The following is a 20,219-nucleotide window of genomic DNA, read 5'->3' as shown; positions in this document are numbered from 1 at the left end:
AAGTAAGGTCATCTGCATGGAGAAATATACTACTGGTAGAAAATAAAACAAAAACAAAACCAAAAACGTCAGGCATTGAATCTTCCGTTAATAATAACCTGCAGCGCCCCATTGAGTTTTCTGTGTCACCAAACCCTCTCCGTTGTAGTTATACAAAGGCAACTTTGTCCTGAGAAGGCTACTGAGAAGGTGGACCTAATCTTGGCAAGGGCTTGGTGTACCGGGAACCATGTCATTATGTTTTTAAATAAATGACAACCAACAAAAAGAAATATTATTTAAGCTATCTTCTCAAAAATCACAGTGTATTATCATCATTCACATAAGATCCCCACTTTTGGAAAAATGAATGTTTTACCTGAGCTTAAAAAGCCCAAATAGACATTTCCCAGAACAGAAGCACAACCTGACAAAAAGTCTTCATTTCATTAAATACTTTAGTACTTTTTTTTTTCTTTTGGCACATAAAATACTTTATAAAAATGATTTGAGGGCTGGGGAGATAGCTCAGCTGGTAGAGTGCTTGCCTTGCAAGCACAAGGCCCTGAGTTCGATCCCCAGCACCGCAAAAAAAAAAAAAAATGATTTGAGTCACAAGTTTCAGGCCAGCCCCAGCGATACAGCAAGGGTCAGTAGGGGAATAAAAAATGGAAAGGGCTGAGGAGGTAGCTTCATGTAGAGCGCCCCTGGGTTCAGTCCCTGGTACTGCAGGGGTGGGAGCCGGGGTAAATTAAAAAAAAAAGAGCCAGATCACAATGCCCTGATCTCTTTTTCACTTTTGTCTGTGTGAGTGGAACCCAGGGCCTCATACATGCTAAACATGAACTCTGAGTTACTATATCCCCAGCCCCAAGCTAGAAACTTTTTATTATAATTTTTAAGGTAGGCATTTCCTGGGTCAGATGTCAGCATCTGTCCCTGTCAGCTACACAATGCCCAGCATTCACTGCGCGCCATGCTCTGCCCATTGGGATATATAGCTAACTCTTGCTCACCCATGTGAGGGTCATCCCTCCCTCCTGGGAACAGGTTCTCTTCCACCCAGCCTCAGGGAACATGAGCAAAACTGACCAAGAGCCCTGGCAAAGCACAGTTAGGAAGCTACAGTTTTCAGGGACCCCCTTTCATTCAAGACACACCCATGGGGGTACCACGTTCATAAGAACCCCAGACATTCAGTATCTCCAAAGACAATTGTCATGACTGGGGGAAACAGGATGTTATTTTCTTCATTAATGTCACTGACTGTAATCTATAAATAAATACACATTTCCAGAACCAGAAATCCACGGAAACCAGAGGGTTGATATTTTCCCAAAACACAACAGGTTTTCAGGGGTAGGCTACCACTTTGTTTTCTGATGCCATCTCTCCCAGGTGGTCTTCAGATAGGTAGAGGTTGTGATTTGGGTTTCTAAAACGACTCCCCTAAAACCTCCGGTGAGGTACTAACAGGCCTGCTGGAGTTGAGTGCTTCTACTATACCATCAGGTTACTTTGTTTTTTTGTTTTTTGGGTTCTTTTTTTTTTTTTTTTTCATTTTGTAAACATAAACTATATACCTCTAAACACACCCACAAATCATTTTCACATAAACTGAGTTCCTATAATGAACAAACATGAAGATTCACACCAACAATAAAAAGAATTCTCATTTCTATATGTAAGTTATATAAACTGAAGTGTAACTTAGGGTGCTGTCCTAAAACCCACAGAAAGCAGAGGAAAGGCAGAGAGGTTCGGAGTACAGCAAAGGGCTTGTGCCTTTTGCAGTCAGTTTAGTTGTGGTTGTACCAAGAGATGGTATCTTGAATTCAATCACATTAACATCCGCTGTGGCACACTAGAAACCTTCCAGTAACCAACATGGCGCGGAGCCCCAAATTCCCACAGTTGCCAATTCACCTGCAAGAGTTTGAGAGCACTGATAATTTCCCTGTGAACTCTGGTGAATTCCACAGTACAAGCACAGGCCGAACTCACCTGTTTCTAAACTTCTCTCCCTTGTTATTTTAACTGGAAAATTTCTCCCCTACACCATTTTCAGAGCTAAAAAAGAGATTTTTTTAAAAGAGAGGGTGTTAAATGACTCCAGGGGGAAGATATCTCCTACCCCCACCCAAACTCTCCACTTATAGATGCTAACCGAAGAGAAAGGAAAGCAACCATGAGAAGCAACAAATCAGAATCAAGCTGCAACCACCTCGGATCATCTCAGGCGTGCTTTACCAGATGATTCTGGAGGGCACACACCAAGTGGCAGTGTGTATCACCACCCCCAGGTCTCCGGCATGAGAGGTTTCCAACAACTTGAGGTGGCGATAATGATTACTTATCATTATTTCTATACCAGCTACCTAGAGGGTCCTAGAGGCCCCTCCTCTCTTGTACCCCAAGTCATCTCTGCACTGTCATTACGGAAAATCTTTTTTGTTGTTATTGTCGATGGACCTTTATTTATTTATATGCAGTGCTGGAGAATCGAACCCAGTACCTTGCACATGCCAGGCAAGTGCTCTACCCCTGAGCTCATCATTATGGAAAATCTTCACCATGTTATTCTCAAGCAATTACTGAGCAGGTGGCTGTTTTGACTAACATGCACCTCTGATGGTATTAAACCAGAAAATCAACGTCATCATAAGACAGACCGCTTCCAAGATGAAAAATATATCTCTTAATCAGGACAGGAGTCGGAAGGTTCCAATATAACCTTTAACTTGGACTCATTCTGACAAGCTTTTTAAGCTGCATTTAATGTCTTCATTGTAACTTTATATAAATTGGCTATGCAAATTCTGCATTCAAGCAAAACATCTCCTTTTCCTAAATCTTATGAATCCCAAGATTAAACCCTTTCAGACTAGGGTTTTGTTGTTTTTGTTGGTGTTGGTTTGTTTTTTTCAAGATTATGTATTCTTTGGGATAACCAAATCACTTGAGTCTGGATCCAATTTAAGGAAATCTTTCTCCCATCCAGCACCCCTCCCTTGGCCTTTCCTGAAGAACCAGGGAAAAGGACTTGAGATGTGCAGGTAGAAACAGACCAAAGTGCTTCTGCTGCAGTCAAAGCTCAAACATTTGGGCCCGGTGTAGGCACACCTGTAATCCCAGCAACTCAGGAGGCTGCAGCAGGAGGATGCCAAATTCAAGGCCAGTCTGGGCAACTTAGCAAGATACTGTCTTGAAGTAAGAAATTTAAAAAATTTTAGAAAAAGTTGGGGGTATAGCTCAGTGGTAGAGTGCTTGCCTAGCATATGCAGGCCCTGGGTTCAATCGTCAGTAGGGTAGAGGGGATCTCAATTATTTGAGACATAATTTACTTTTATTTTTCCCCCCTCCAACTAAATCCTTTACCTTCCCTTGAAGAAATGACTGGAAAAAACACAATTCTGGAAAAACAAGGCTGAAAACAGCATTCTGTGTGTTGCGTAACAAAACAGACCTTTACCAAGACACAGTAATAATGCCTGCGGATGGGTTACCTGCAGCAGAGGCATGAAATCCCATGCATACAGGTTTCATAAGTGCAAAATGGGACAAGATTTATTTTAATTTTGGGCTCAAGAACAAAATTTGGGAACTGAGGGTGTGGCTCAGCGGTAGAGCCCTTGTCTAACATGCATAAGGCTGAGTTCTATCCCCAACACTGCAAAATAGAAAAAGGAATAAAAAAGTAGAATTTATAAAGCAAATTCAGTCGTCTTGTAAGAAAATTATTTCATCTACATTAATCTTTTTAATAGTCTTAATTTTTTAAAAAAATTTTTAGTCGTAGATGGACACAATACCTTTATTTATTTTCATGCAGTGCTGAGAATCCAACCCAGTGTCTCACAAGTGCTAGGCAAGCTCTCTACCACTGAGCCACAACCCCAGGCCCATACATTAATCATCTTTAATCATGACTACAACAGGTTTGATTACTCGTAAACCAAAGATTAGAGTTTAATGTGAACGTTCTTATCAAGTGAGGAAAAACATTGAGTGTCTGAAACACTAAGTGCTCACAACATGTGTCCAGAAACACGCAGCTTCCTTGTCATCTTATTTCATCCTCACTAACTGCTTTGGGTGTAATCCCTTCAAAATTTAGTCTAGGGCTGGGGTTGAAGTTGAGTGGTAGAGCACTTGCCTAGCAAGCTCAAGGCACTGGGTTCAATCCTCACCACTGCATATAAATAAATAAACATAAGGGTCCATTGACAACTAAAAGATATTTCAAAAAATTTAATCTAGAGCATTTTAGTGGGGAATCAAAAATAAATATATTCTGGAGGCAGAGCAGTGATCAATCTGAGGCCAGTCTGGGCAACACAGTGAGATTCCCAACTCAAAAATAAATACATAGATAAGTAAATAATACAGTGAAAAAGTAAATATTTTAACTATTGGAACTATAGACACGACTTAAAATGTTGATACTGCATTCTCAATTCTACAGACTTCTGAAAAAAACGACTTAAAATGTTGATACTGCATTCTCAATCCTACAAACTTCTGAAAAGGCAACAACCAAGAAGATAATAAAACTTCAGATTTTGATTCATATTCAAAATATGTTCAAAAATACTCTGGATCTGATTCATTTCAATGGGGACACGGGTGGTTCAGTGACAGAGCAAGTGCCTGGCACCCATAAGAATCTGGATTCCATCTCCAGCACCACCTGGGATGCAGTAGGGAGATAGAATTTGGAAAACAAATTCAATTACTTTGTAATAAATGTGAAGGACGGCAGAACTAGGCTAGAGGCTTTGTTACTGTCACCCCATTTCTTTATTTGATAAATACCGACTGTTAATCATGAAGCTAGGAACTTGTGAAGTTTTCGATTCCCAGTTCTCCCAAGGTGTGGCGTCAAGTGAAATCAAACAGGCCTAAGGTGTGTATATAATCAGAACAAGGTGAAGGGTCAGGTGGACACAAAAATAGACGAAAACCCAAATTCCCTTCTCCTTTCCCTTCCTCTGCCCGTTTCCTTTTCAGATTATGTTGGTTTTGCTCCTTCCAATGCATCACATTATCAGCCTAAGATTATTCTTTAAATTGATAGCAGCACAAACTCCCTCCCTACAAAGTGCTATCTTAGATTCTTGGTTGGGTGCCTTGTCTAATGGCTGTGCACTATGACACTGACAAGCTTTCACCTTCTAGAACCAGCACCTGCAGTTCTCGAACACTCAGTATAATCGCCAACCTTTTGTGCTCAAAACTGCAACAACCCCTTCTGTGGTGTTGCCAACACTCTGCTTTCTGTCCCCTGAAAACTGTGTGACTTCACCTTAAAGCTTAAAGAATAATATCTTAATCTGTTTTCCTGCTAAAGAAAACTGAAGGAGTCCTTAGAACACTACCAGGGAGGAAACAATTATTTGACTTCTAGTTCAAATCAGGACTGGCCTATGAGTAGATACCTTGGGAGGATGGTTATCTTTCTGACTTTGATTAGCCTCAAAATAGAAGTCATATCCCTAAATGCCTTGGGACAGTACCTCCAGAGTCAATGAACTTTTATCTAATTTAAAAATGAATCATTTATTTGGAAAATTCCACAGCCATTCATTTTAACTGATTTCTTAAATATCCGGTGACTGTTAGCTGTCATAATCCGCAGGCCCTACCCTTTTCTACAGATTGAATTTTTAACTCGAAAAAACAACCTAGCCTCCACTGTGTGTGACCAACAGAGGCGAATTACTGCAGGAAGACCCCCCTCGGCCTTGGTTAACACCTAAATGAGATGCCTCAAGTCATGAATGCTTCTGCAATCTCACTGTAATAATCGAGTCTAAAGTCACCTGTGCCTCTGGGCAGCCCAATCATGTGTTTTCAAGGGTGAAAAAAAAAAAAATCTGTTTCTTTTATGGAAAAAAGACTCACTGCTACAGGAAACACGATGGGGCTGTCGGTATGATCTGCTTCTCCAAAAGCTGACGCTTTAAAAATCTTTTTATAAACCCTTTACTTCCCACAAAATATACCAGGATCAGAAGGAAGGCGGTGGAATGAGGGAGATAGGGCAAAAGAGGGAAGAAAAAAAGTTATTATTTCAAAACTGGGACCCAGATGAGAGACTCAGGGAGAGTAGTGAGAAGGATTACCCAAACCACCTTACCTTTGGTAAGTATGTGGAGTCGCCCCCTTCAGAAATTAACAGCATTCACCGCTCAGTAGCAATTTACACAGCTAGGAAGTACCCTACAACATCTTCGCCGCCGCCCTCTTTTTAATGTAAAACCAAAATAAGGAGTGTCCAGCTACGCCCCACCGCGCCGCTTAAAGCAACAGATGGTCTCAGGCTGAGCTCGCGGGCTCCGGGAATCGCAGCGCGTCCCAATTTCTAAACTTTAGAGACCTGCAGAGAAGAAACTCCTCACGCGGACAACTCCCCAGACCCTGGCTCCTCCCTGTCCCAGGCTGCGCCTTCCGAAGTGGGGAGCAGGAACGGTAGATGCAGAAGTGGCAGATGTGGGCTTCAGTGCCTGGCGGGGGCCCCAGCACAGCGGCGCCGCGTCCGCACCCCGCGGAGACCAGCGGCCCGGCTGCCCGGCTGCGTCCGGCGCGGCGCACGGGGAGCGCTCAGGGTCGGGTCTCCCGGCTCTTCCCGGTTCCCTCCCTCCCGCCTCCCGCCGCCCTCCCCCAGCCGAGGCCATTCGCCTCACAGTAGCAAGGTTGTCTCTCGTCTACTCCCTTCCCTTAAACTCACCAAACCAGATTTTTACTCCCAACACCGGCAACTTCCCGTAAATCTGCACTGAAATTTTATCCTGCTCGCTGAGCCTCCGCTGGCTAAAGGCCAGTGCAACATTCCTGTTGTTTTAGGAGCGCAGATACCTTAGCTGAAGGTTAAAAAAAAAATCGGCCCTGATGGAGAGATGTGGGGACTTCACCAGATGGACTCCTCCCCTCGCTCAAAAAGTCACATCCACTTCAAACATCCAGAGAGGGCCCCAGAAAGTAGCACCTGCTCCACCTGGGGACATCCGTGCGAGTCGGGAGCCCGGCCCGCTCTGGGCCGTTCAGAGAAACCTAGCCGAGAAGCGAGTTTGAGGGCAGGACTAGGAATCCTGCTGCGGATCGCAGGCCGAGCAGTGCCCCCTCCGCCGTCCTTTCACTAGGAAAGAAGTCGCAGGAGCAGGTAGGCTCGCGGCGAGCCCCGCGGCGGGCCTGAGCGAAGCGGGGCCCCGGCCAGCGTCCTTACCTGGGGCAGAGCATGGCTCGGACCCGCGTAGGAAGGCGCGTCACGCGGACCAAGTTCTGACCTTTGCCGGGGCCTTCACAGCAGGGCCTGGGGCCTGGGCGCCGCTCGTTCAAAGTGGCTCATTTTAATGCGCTCTGACCTGGCGTTACAGCTGGTTTCTAGAAAGGGAACAAAAACAGTGCATTTAGAAACGGCAGCCAAGCCCTGTCTTAACCTTGCCTGATCCCTGGGGAGTTGGCTCCAGCCCCGACCCCATCCCCACTCCCACCCAGCGCACCGCCGTCCGTGCCCCACCCCCCACATTACCTGTTTATACAAGAGTTAAGGAGCCTCCCGCATTTCAATAGAGCACTAAGCCTGTTTGTAGGCGCTGAATCCGCCAACAGGAATCGAATTCTGTGACTAAACAAACTAGAAGAGGAAGCGGGCACCACCAGGAACCTAAAACCGAGTTGTGATTTCGGGTTGCAATGTCATTCAACTGAGGGGGGCGGGAGGGATATTGTCCCGTTTTGGGCTACTGTAGTGGAGGAATGCTCCACTAAAAATATTTTTTTGCTTGTTAAATGGGTTAACAGATAAAGAGATTGGAAGGGTACCTGGCACTTAGTGTTAGTTGCCATTCGTATCATTATTAGTATGGTTCGTTTTGTTTTGTTTTTCTGAAAAGGAGAGGGTGCAGTCCTATTTAGAAGTCGGCCCCAGACCCAGCACTGCTACTCACTAGGTGTGAGGCCAAGAGCAACTTTTTCAAAAGCCCACGCCCTCGGTTTCTAGAAGATTCTAAGGATGGGATTTTTGCAGTTTACACTCATTCCCGACAGTCCCAAATATAGTGGAAAACAAAGTCTTTGTAAAGGGGTATACAACTGATTTTCATCTCACTTAAAAGTTACAAGAGTGACAAGGGACGTGTATGCTATACATTCCCGGAGAAGTTCCCTAATGGAAAGGGAACTCAAGACCAAGCAAGCAGCCTCTGGGTATGCTTAATTCTAACTTGGATTTAGGCACTTGCTTAGACCTGCTGTATAACCAGAGGAGTTTCTTAAGCTATTTTGTTAGAAGCCAGTGCTGAGACAAATGATGATCGGTGTCATTCGAAAACCAGTGTGAATTGGGGCAAATAATTTTAGACCTTCTCATAAATATTAAAAATGTGATTATTGAAAACTAAAATGTGATTATGTCTCCACATTTAGACAAAGAAATCATAATTCCTGCACATTAATGAGGACCTTTGGACCTGAGAGACCACTTTGACCCAGCCGGATCATACCTCATCAAATCCTTACAGATGGATTCCCTTATTCCCATTTTGCAGATGAAGACTCTGAGGTCACAGAGATTTAGTAATTGGCCCAAGTTTTCCCTGAGTGATGAAGCCAGGACTAGTTCCTAAGTCTGGTTAAATCTAAAAGCAACCTTTACAACTCTAGGAAAAGTGATTCCTTCAAACCAGCCAAGAATTCTGAAATATTTTAGATCCTTTCTATCTTTTATCTTCCTGCAAAATTTAACCCAGAGTAATTCAACATTTTCTGAGTTTTAGATTCAGCTCTTGTCAATACAAGCCAGTGTGCACTGGGAATAGTAGGCAGTGGGAACACTCCTAGGTTCTTGCACCATACCTAAGTGTTGGCACTGCCAAACATAGACAAGGGCTCCACAACCTTAAGACAACTTGGAAGCCAGGCACAGTGATGCACACCTATAATGCCAGCAACTCAGGAGGCTGAAGAAGGAGGATCACAAGTTTGAGGCCAGCCTCACCAAGTTAGTGAGACCCTATCTCAAAAATAAAAACAACTGAGGATGTAGCTCAGTGGTAGAGTGCCCCTGTGTTCAATCCCCAGTATCATCATCAAAAAAAAAAAAAAAAAAAAAAAAACCTTGGAAAACCAACTCCACATTAGCCAGCCTGAATTTTTCTTTTTCTTTTCCAGAAAAGTCTAAATTGTGACCTTCAAAGGCTCTCAATGTCAGGGACCCTCTGAGATAGAGGATTCAAGGGGAAACATTCTTGGGCTCACAGATGTTTCCATCTCTGAACAGGATTTTCAATAGGAAGCACTGGCTCAAAAAGCCTGGGGAGGGGGCTGGGGTAGTAGCTCAGTGGAGAGCACCTATCTAGCATGTGTGTGGCGTGTGGCACTGGGTTCAATTCTCAGCACCGCATGTAAATAAGCAAAATAAAGGTCCATTGACAACTAAAAAATATTAAAAAAAATAATAAAGCCTGGGGAATAATGGTGGGGGGGGGGGGTTAGTGGGGAGCTCAGTGGTACAGCCCCCACGTACCCGAGTCCGAGAATGAATAAAGGGCTTCTCTGAATCCCTGAGGTCTTCACCTGTCATTAGGGAAGACGGCCCTGGAGGAGGAGGTCCGAGTTCCAGGAAGCAAGTCCTCCTTGTGGTTCTGAGTCCATTGTTGTTGTTGTTGTTGTTTTAATTTTTTTTTTTAAACAGGGTCTCACTATGTTTCCCAGGCTGGTCTAGAACTTGTGAATTCAAGTCATCCTCCTGCTTTAGCCTTGCAAATAGCTGGGACTAGGCCTGGCTAAAACAGATTTTTTAAGTGACAGGGTATGGCAAAAAAAAAGTAACTTTCATTATTTCTTTTTTGTGATTGACCTAATTGCCTATTTTTTATTATTACTAGCGTGTGGGGTGTTGGGATGGCATGCTAGGTAAGTGCTCCTCCACTAACCTGATCCCAGCACTACACCAGTCTGTTAATTCTTAGGCAAACCCTATTGTCCTTCGTCCCTGTAGTTTTCCAAACTCTGCCTTTTGCTTTCTGCTTCCTTCTTTCCCTTCAGCCTATGAAGCGATGTTCTGGAGTGAGCGCAAAGAACATGGAGACTGGTTTCCCTTAGCATCTGAATCTCTTAGTTGTGAGATGCTGGACAGACTGCTGAACTGGTCTGACTTTCAGTTTCTTCATTGGTTAAGTAATAACATCTACCTCTGGATTTCTGGAGTTAAACAAGAAGCAAATTCTCAGTACAATTCCTGGTAAGGAGAAAGTACTTGGGAAATGGTATTTCCTTTTGTACCTGGAAAAAACCTACTCTAAGGCTCACAAGAATTGTCTTTCTCATATTTAAATATTAGTTCAAATAACATTATGCCAAGACGCTCTTATCAAAGGGGGTAAGCCTCAGACCTTTGTAAGGAGCCACAGTATAATAATAGCTACTCAAGTGTGCAACATTTAGAATGATACATTAATTACCACCTCCGATGGATCATCACAACTATGTGAAGTTAAAAATGGGGAAGGCACAATTCATCTTGAATCACCCCATTGCTCAGATTAGGAAACTGAGGCTCTCAACAGTTGCTCAAAGTTTCTAGTAAGTAGCAGAAACAGATTTTTTTTTTTCTGTTTCTCACTATTGCTGGTGACTGGAAATATGGCTACTCTTCCTACACCCCATGAGAGAGCAAGATCAGGGAGCTTCAAAAGATTTATTTAGCTCTTAGTTGTGTTGTTGGGGAAAGGCCAAGAGATTCTGGCTGGAGGTTTTGGACACTTCTCATTTTGGAGGCATGCAAACCCCATCAAAGATGTGTGCCCTGCGAGAAGTGAGGCGTGCTGACCCTATGAAGTATGCTTCCAGCTCTGTGACAAACAGGAGCCGCAAAATAAAGAGCAGGGGCTGGAAGTCAGTGAGATCAAAGTTGGCACCCTGGCGGTTGAGGGGTCATGGGCAAGTTGCCTCACTCTCTAAACCTCAGACTGCTGCTGATGACTGTCCTCACTATACAGTCATCAGGAGGATTAAATGAGATAGCACATATGAAAGCACAGTGTTCAACATGCTTTTTTTTTTTTTTTTTGTATTGAGGATTGAACCCAGGGGTGCTTTGCCACTGACCTATATTCCCAGCCCCTGCTATTTTTTATTATGCCACAGAGTCTCGCTAAATTGCCCAGGCTGGTTTTGAATTTGCAATCCTCTTGCCTCAGCCTCCAGAGTTGCTGGAATTATAGGTGTGCACCATAGTGCCTGGTAACACCCTAATTTTTTTATCTACCAATTTTCTTTCTTTCTTTTTTTCTTTCAAGTTGCTGGGAAACAGACTCAGGGCCTGGTGCATGCTCTTTAGCCCACTAAGTTTTGGGGTTTTTTTCGTTGTAGATGGATACAATACCTTTATTTTATTTGTTTATTGATATGTGGTGCTGAGGCTTGAACCCAGTGCTTCACACATGTTAGGCAAGCACTCTACCACCGAGCCACAACCCTAACCCAACCCTGCTAAGTTTTCAATACATGTTAGTTATTTTTTTTAAAAATCATAAACCATGGACTGGAGTTGTAGCTCAGTGGTAGAGCACTTGCTGGCATGTGTGAGGCCCTGGGTTCGCTACTCAGCACCACATGTAAATAAATAAAATTTAAAAATCCATTGACAACTGAAAAAAAAAATTAAAACGATAAAAATTATTTAAAAAATAATAATAAAAAAAAAGATGATCGGTGTGAGGCTTAAATATACAGTGTAGCAATTAAATGCAAAGAGAGCAGAACAGTACCTGGCCACTAAACCTCATCCCCAGCCCTTTTTATTTTTTATTTTCAGACAGGGTCTTGCTAAATTGCTCAGGCTGTCCTTGAACTTGGGACTCTCCTGCCTCAGCCTCCTGGGTTGCTGGGATTGCAGGCCCCACAGTGCTGGGTTATTATTTATTTCTAATGTGAGCTAACCTTTCAGTTACCATCTTACAGGGTAAAATAATCACAATATCTTCTCAGTGATTTTACTTTCTACCTGTTTCCCTCATTCCTCCTAATTTGACCTGGAACAACAATTATTGCTGGATGGAATAAAATCACCCACTTGAGCCAAGACTTTCTGTTGAGGCTGGTGGTATTTTTCCCAACAGAAATTATTCAAAAACAAAGTCCTATTTTATCCAGAACATGCAAGTTGACCGGAAAGCCCTCTCATCCCCACAGTTTCTACAGTCTCTCCTCTCCCATATGGTGACCACACCCCCAGACAGTTTTTCTAAGAAATCTTTTCATTTCCAATTTTTATATTAAATCTCTGCTGGATCCAATATGTGCAAATTCAAGAAACGTTATTCCAGGACATGCTAATCCAAAGGATTAAGCCCACCACTAACCCTAGAATGCAGTCATCCACCCATAGGATGAAGGCCATTCAAAAATCTATTAGAAGAGAGTCTGGGTTGGCAGTTTCCATGACACACCATAGGAGGGCCCCTAACTGAATTTTAAAAATGTACTGAGTTCACAGAAAAGGGAATTAAGTATAGCAGGGGTTCACTCCGGACATTAATCTCAGAAGCCAAATCCTTCATTTTGAGAAAGACCTTCAATACAAGGAGTCCCCTGACCTTCGTTCGTCTTGCACAAATAGTTCTCCCAAAGCCTGCCCTGCTGAGAGGGAGGGAGCACTAATGTAAATTATAGGCCCTTAAAGGCCCACTCAAGACCAAGAAATGGTTTTGTTATGGCAACAAATGCTATTAATTCCTTTGTATCCCTTTAAGACTTACTCCCCCCTCTGATCTCCAGATTTCTTTTTATTTTATAATGGAAAACAGCCTCACATAAGAAGCTCAATCATTTAGCAATAATTTATCAGAAAAGATTACCAACATAAAATTGCTAATATTTATTAAGTGCTTATTAGAGTATTTGCCAGACACTTATGCCACACACTTTACATGGATTAACTGTGTAATCCTTACAACACCACCATGAGCTGCAGATCGTCAGACTTGTTTTATAGAGGAAGAGACCAGCGTTCAGAGAGGCAAGTGACAATGCTGAAGTCCCACAACCTCCAAGTGGCAGAACTGGGGTTTAATGCAGGCGATCTGGCTCCAGAGCCTATGATCCTAACCATTACATTCCAGGGCCTCACAAAGGATCTATACTTGTATTGCATACATTTGTGTATTTCTTCTTACTAGTGGTATCACTGGTGTCAAGAACAGTGCCTGGCATGTATCTTTTGAAAGAGTCAGTGAATGTGGATTTCAGTGTTATGATCTCAATATTTAGAGGCATGTATCAAGGGAGGTAGGGTCCAGTTCAGTTAGTCTGAGGATTAAGGTCACATTTGAAAATGAATAAAAGTGTGCTTTCAAAAATATAATTATGGTTTTAATTTGAAATGTTCTGTAGGAGATGAGTATTTTGCAGGAAGTCATTAATTGCAGATGCGATCAAATTTACTGACATAAAAGCCACATAAAAATAATGTGGCTACATTACTGTAATAATTTTACAGTACTGTACTGTACTTTACTGTACTTTACTGTACTGATTTTAAGTCCTTTGGGTATAAACCGAGGAATGGGAGAGCTGGGTCAAATGGTGGTTCCATCCCAAGTTTTCTGAGGAATCTCCATACTGCTTTCCATAATGGTTGCACCAATCTGCAGTCCCACCAGCAATGTATGAGTGTACATTTTTCCCCACATCCTCGCCAACATTTATTGTTTGTATTCTTGATAGTTGCCATTCTGATTGGGGTAAGATGAAATCTTAGTTTTGATTTGCATTTCTCTAATTGTTAAAGATTTGTTGATAGATTTTATTTCTTCTCCTTGAAGTGTCTGTTCAGTTCCTTTGCCCCAAGTCAGTATATTACAGTGATGTAGCCACATCAATTTTTATAGCAGCTCAACTCACAATAGCGACACTATGGAATCAACCTAGGCTGAGAGACTGGAAAGCTAAAAACTACATTTCCCAGGCTCCCTTGCAGTGCAAGTTCTGAACATAGGTTCTGAACATATGTCCTGAACATTTGCGCAAGATTTGGAAGGTAAAAGGAAGAGGCCAGGTTTCTGACTGCTTCTGCTCTTCCTTGCAGCAAGCATAGTCATGAGCAGAGTGCTCCTGTGGGAACATCCCAAGGTGCTGGCTTTACCTTTGGGATATTAAGAGACAGAGCATGGGACATCTATTTTTTTGCTAGTGTGGATCTACCTGCCATAGCAAAGTTCTGATGCAGATGTGACAGTGGTGACTTTCCGATCCTTCCTTTGCAATGAAAATGGCATGTCCCTGGATGCGATAGCTCTAGTGCTGGCTTTGTGATTCTGTGCCTTCCAAATTGACTGGATCCAGCAGAACCCCTGGCAGGTCTGCAGCATTACAGTACATGCTGTACCTCATGGTCCAGTAGAGAACCTGCTCTTCCAACAATTGTATAAACACATAATTGCATATGTAAATCCCTTGCTGCTTCAAACAGCTGTAGTAATTTCTATTGATTGTAATTGAACCCCTACCTGATGTGTTGAAGAAAGAGAACTGAAATAATTTGATCACCAATTAAATGTGATAAGGAAGAATGGGGTGGGTGGCAGAGAGAGAAAGAGAAGGGCAACTTGCATGCTGATTCATATGCCCATCAATCAATATAGGGAGGCTTAGAGAAGGTGGAATTTGCAGGTGGGAGAGTGGAGCATCTCATGTGTTGTTCAGAACAGGTTCTCCACAGCATCCAGCCATTGCAAAGGCAGTTGACACTAGGACATTACTGACTAGGAGGGAGTAGAAGGATTTAGCTTCAGAATCTAAGTGGCACTTTTATGGCAACACATCAGTCACTCACATCTTCAAGTCTAATTCTTCTTTTTTAAAGGTTTATTTTGCCACAGAAGTCCAGCTTTTTCCTCCACCTCTTCCTCCTCCTCCTCCTCCTCTCCTTCTCTGTCTCCTTTTGGTACTAGTGCTTGAACCCAGGGTTGTTCTACCACTCAGTTACATTCCCCACCTTGTTTATTTCACTCTGAGACAAGGTCTCGCTAAGTTCTATGGAACTTGAAATCCTCTTGCCTCAGTCTCCCTAGTTGCTAGAATTACAGGCACGTGCCGCTGCACCTGACTATAGAAGTCCCATTCTTTCCAGGTATGGTGGCACATACCTATAATCCCAGCTGCTCAAGAGGCTGAGGCAGGAGGATAATGAGTTCGAAGCCAGCCTCAGCAATTTAGAGAGCAACACAGCAAGACCCTGTCTCTAAATAAAATAATAAAAAGGGCTGGGGATATGGCTCAGTAGTGAAGTGCCCCTGGGCTCAACCCCTGGTACCAAAAAAAAAAAAAAAAAAAAAAGGTAGAATGAATGAAGAGTCATGAAATAGCAAAGGGGCATTAGTGAAATTCATACACACTTACTGTCTGTCCCTAGAGCATTTCCCCCCTCCAGTCTTACTCTTCAGATATCTCTCTTTCTGGTAGGATCTCTTTCTGAACTTCAGTAAGACTAGTGCAATTTTTCTGTTTCCTTCTTATTTTTCTTCTTTTTTCTGTGATGCGTGTATGTATACGCGCATGCACATATGTGCAATGGTGATTGCGTTTTTTCTTTTTAGAATGGTAAGAACCAATATAACATACCAGCATCTTTCTTTCAGGGCATGATTGACAAAGTATTGCTCAAAAAAAAACTTCCACCAATTACTCTGGCAAAGACAACCATCTGTGTGCCAGTGACTCATACAACACCTCCACTCAAAAGTATTAAGTATGCATTGTGATTTTTAACAAAAAAACCTGCGCAAATGGTAAGATTTTCTTCTCATTCTTATTTAAAAAAAAAAAAAAAAACAAGGCAGCTGATTTTATGTATTGCCAGCACCATGTGTTTCCTGGTTATAGCAGCATAAGGGGAGATGGACTCTAGTTCTTTTGAATGCTTTGGACAAATAATAGCCTGACACTGCAAACTAGAGATGGTCATATGTGTTTTCTGTTTTGCAATAAAATTCAGGGATTTACACTATTGTCATGAAGTGTCTGCCCATGTGAATACATTTCTTAGAGGACGTAGGATAGGGATAGAAGGTAGATGCAGAAGCATTTGCAAGCTTAGTATTAGCACCTTTTGGAGTTGCTGGGTCAGACTTCGAGATGCCTTTGAATGTGCCTTTAATATAGCATTGGCGACACTTGGATATAGTTAATTAAATGCCAATATTTCTTCTCAGCTGGATTATGAGCCCCTCCTGAGGGTGCAGAAACTGTCTTGTTGAACTGTTTCCCCAGCCCCAACTGGAGGCCCGTGAGGTAGGCACCTGTGGAATGCTTGATGAATGATTAAGAAACACATGTCAAGGGACAGGTTTTAGTGCTGGCTCTGCCTCAGTTTCCTCAGCTTTGAAATGAGTTTCTAGGGCATAATGTTCTATTATTTCTAGAAAGAACATCTTAATTGTAAATATTTCTTTGATCCCTAATGGGAAAAGATAAAGAATTTACTTTCCTTAAATGCTGATGTATAGCTGTTTAGTGAATTCAGATTGGTGGCTCCCATAGCAAGGGGATGGATCCAGTGACCTCTAGAAGGCCTTTATGGGCTCTGTGACGGGAGAATCCTGTTAACTAATTCTCCTTACCTTGAGATCTGTGTCAGATCTACTGGGTGCGTATGGAACCCCTTTTCAGAAATGATTCTGGTGATTGGGTTGCTTCCATTTTCCTCTTGTTTACCATCAGGATATTTCCCCTTTTCATGGGGATTTTCTGAAAAGGTCACACACCCACTTCAGAAAATCATCCTTTTGTTGAATGACAATGATGGACTCTTTTTCTGGTTGGCAACCAGAAGCAACTGGCTAGGCAGAAAAGAGGGGGCAAGGCCATGAAGTTGGCCAAGGCCAGAGGGAAAGTCCAGGCTCCTCTGATGACATCAGAACTGCGGCAAAATGTCTTCCATGAACTGACAATTAGGCAGAGTTCCACTGAGGTCTTGCTGGAGCAGCACAAGGGGAAGGAAGAACCTTGTGTGACCAGCTCCGGGCTTACTAGGAAGGCGTTCTGATGTACTTGAGAGTTTCCTGTCAGTCCTGCCTTTTCAATCCACTTCCAAAGTGTACGCACCACGTAAGGGCACCAGGTGCCTTTTGCATCAGTGTCCTCCTGCTTAAGCACAGTTAGTAGCTCCAGGGAGAGCTGAGTATAACCAGCGAGTCATCCATCACTCAGTTACTTTCTGAGTCCCTGCCCTATGCTAGACCTTCGCTAGGTGCTGGCTCACAATGGTGAACAAAATTACAATCTGTAAACCGACGGTCTGGTTAGGTAAACACACACATACACGGAGAATTCTTATCATAGTATAAGGGCATGCTCCTCCTGGTAGTGCAGAAGTTCCAATTCATGCGCCTCCCATAAGAGCTGCCGATCGGCCCATCTGTGTACCAGCAGAGCCCATGTCGATGTCTGCGATCACAGCCTATGTATTTAGGTGACACTTGGTTCATCTGATCATGGCACTCTGATGCCCAGATCTCTCCGTGACTTCCATCCCCTATCAAATAAAGATCCAACTCCTTAGCAAAGTATACACTTTGTCTCCCACTTTCAAGTGTTATCTTTTGACATTTCAATGAGTAGTCCGTAATTGATGGTGCTCTTTGTGTCTCAGTGCCTTTGGTCCTCTGCAGCAGTTGCTGTGCACCCCCCCACTGATATCTGACTGTGTTTACCCTTTCAGGTTAAAGCTGCTACCATTATCTACAATTTCCTTCCTGTGGCTTTTCTTTGGCTACTACGGGGTCAGCCTAGGCAAGGGTGTCCCTGGAGGCAATACCCCAACAGTCTCTTTGCCTCCTGCTGGGGTGACTCTGAGACTTGGTCTACACTAACTCCCAGACCTGCTGGTGGGCTGGACCTGCAGTCACCTGCAGTGGCAATTGCCTGGTTAAGACGCTCCCCTTCCACTCCTGGTTGCATTGCCCACTCCCCGACTGCTGTATCCCGAGATCATATCCGAAACCAACTGCTGCATTCAAGCCCTTGTCTCCGGGCCTACTTCTGGAGGGACTCAAGCCAAACCAGTCTCTTCTGTGTCCCCAACATGGTTCCTAGGCCACTTATCTCCAGTGACTGAGGCCCTCATCCTGAAGGCACTGCGGACATCACCTCGGCTGTGCTGCCAGGTCCCACCCACCATGTTCCGCCATCCACGGCCTGAGGACCTCTGTCCTCTGAGATCTCACCCAGACCTCACTCGGGATGCCAACTACACGGCACTGTAGTCATGTGTCTCAGTGTTTGAATTTGCCCCCTAGGAACCATGACTGTGTAAGCCAAAGTCTTAGCAGGGTGTCTGATACAGAGTAAATGCCCAATAAATATTTGGTGAATGAATAAATGACCCTTCTGCTGCAATTTCCTGGCTACAATCCTAGTGCACACAGCAAGAAGCCGGAAGCCATGGTCCTGACCCACAGCTCTGGGCCAGGGGAATTCTTCTCATGCCTTGAGAAGTGGTTAGGAAAGCTCTCCTGGCCCCACCCATCGGGATCCAGGACTGCGATCTTAGTGCAGAGCAGAGGCTCCTCGTCAACTTGCCCAGGGCTTCAGGGAGTTAATTTTAAGGGTGTGAAAGGAGTGAGCCCAAGGGCTGGTGCAAATCCAGCTAAATGGCCCCCTGAAAATTACTGCAGATAAGCTTGAGGCATCTCAAAGATGCCTTAAGAAAGGTGCTATCTTTGTAACTTTTATCCTAAGGTAACAGTGAAAACCAGCTCTGAGAGTAAACCGAGGGCTAAATGAATTGCCCCAAAGGAGATAGAAACTCAAGAGGAATCCAGAACTGTGGGTTGAGCAGGCAGCTGTCTTCAGGAAGGACTGGTTTCAGCTGACTTTCTGCACTTTGCCTCCGGTGTTGTTTTAAAATTTTTTCACTGCCAAGGAAGACCTGGTGCCCTTTGAAGATCCGGGACGAGCAGAAATCAATGGCACAGGCTGATCCTTGCAATGTTAGACTTCAGACAAACAAACAGAAACGCCGTGTCCAGAGCCGCGAGGTGGAAAGTTGGTCTTCCCTGCTGGGTGGAAATGGAAATGAACCAAACAGCCTGAAGAATTAAGAATAGGGAGTTGGCAAAGGAAAATGGCCCCATATTGAGTGATACTGGTGGCAGAAGTGAGGAAAGAACCGAGAAGGGTTTGAAGAAGGAAAGAAGGGGAGCAATGATGAAGAGGGGCAAATAGAGGCACTAATTAGGTAGCGAAGGGAGGGGCGTTCGCATTTTGTGAGGGCTGCCCCTTCGCAGGCAGGTAGCACTTATTTGTTTCGCATAGCAGCCTTCAAGCTATTACTCCACAAATGGAAAAATAGCTCCAAAAGGTTAAATGACTAGTCCAAGGTCTCCTAGTTAGCAAACAACTGACAAGGAGACTTGGAAAATATTTCATGGAAAACCCAAGTGAGCCTTCACTGTTTGATTTAGGTCAAGTGCTCAATCATAAGGCAAGACTTACCACTGCGGGTGTGGGCTGGGGTTGTGGCTCAGTGGTAGAGCGCTTGCCTTGCATGTGTGAGGCCCTGGCTTCGATCTTCAGCACTACATAAAAATAATTAAATAAAATAAAGGTATTATGTCCATCTATAAAAAATTTTTTTAAAAACTGGGGGTGCATATATTTTTCTTCTCTGCATTTGTATATGCACCACCCTTGGGTGCATTGGGAGGCAATCACTACGACTGTGGGAAACAGAGATGGGGAAAGAGCTTGTGGAATATCGAGAGGCCTAACTTTTGGAAAATCACCAAATATGGATTTAGCAGTGTGCTTGGCTTAAAAAGGGGTGGGGGAGAGGGAGAAGGGGAGAGAGAAAGAAGGAAAGGAGGAAACCTACGAGCAAGGGATTTAAATGTTCACACATCCCACTTCTTAATCTTGCTTAGGACCAGAGACACACACTGAAAGGCCTGGGGATTGGCAAGCACTGCCCTACTTTGAATTGGCCCAAAGCAGGAAGGCTTAGGTATGTCACGAGAAAGCCTCTTGTTAGTACTCTAAGACCAGAACAAAGCAATGGGAGGAGACTCCCATGTTGAAAGATTCCCAGAGAAGCCTTGATAGTGTTATGACTGTGGTGTCTCAAGTGTCACAATTGTGTCACCCCTTGATATTAAAAATGATCCTCACCTCCATCCCACAAAACATGAAGGTCCTATACCTTAGATTTAGGGAAAGGGTAGAGGAGGAATCCGGCTCTT

General features: G+C 43.7%; 1 protein-coding gene and 1 long non-coding RNA gene across 6 annotated transcripts in view; one reads left to right on the top strand and one right to left on the bottom strand.

The window, feature by feature from the left end:
• Rbm47 (RNA binding motif protein 47) overlaps positions 1–7,604 on the bottom strand; it is a 164,193-nt gene extending 156,589 nt beyond the window's left edge. For 2 of the 5 annotated variants that reach the window (XM_047566475.1, XM_047566481.1), the window contains exon 1: positions 6,119–6,602. The gene's annotated coding sequence lies outside the window, so the exon portion shown is untranslated. Of the gene's footprint in view, positions 1–6,118; positions 6,605–7,204; positions 7,363–7,510 lie in introns of those variants that run through there. The other 3 variants (XM_047566476.1, XM_047566488.1, XM_047566487.1) reach the window with 3 other exon arrangements.
• Positions 6,752–18,232, top strand: LOC124994491 (uncharacterized). Its single transcript, XR_007110503.1, has 4 exons — positions 6,752–7,141; positions 15,621–15,770; positions 16,194–16,272; positions 17,702–18,232. It is a non-coding gene; the product is annotated as an uncharacterized LOC124994491 (long non-coding RNA).
• Positions 18,233–20,219: the final 1,987 nt, after the last annotated feature.

The sequence above is a fragment of the Sciurus carolinensis genome, chromosome 10 (assembly GCF_902686445.1).
Source record: "Sciurus carolinensis chromosome 10, mSciCar1.2, whole genome shotgun sequence".
In the NCBI taxonomy this organism is placed as follows: domain Eukaryota; kingdom Metazoa; phylum Chordata; class Mammalia; order Rodentia; family Sciuridae; genus Sciurus; species Sciurus carolinensis.
The sequence above is the reverse complement of the archived record's forward strand: the minus strand, read 5'-3'. Positions and strand labels throughout refer to the sequence as shown.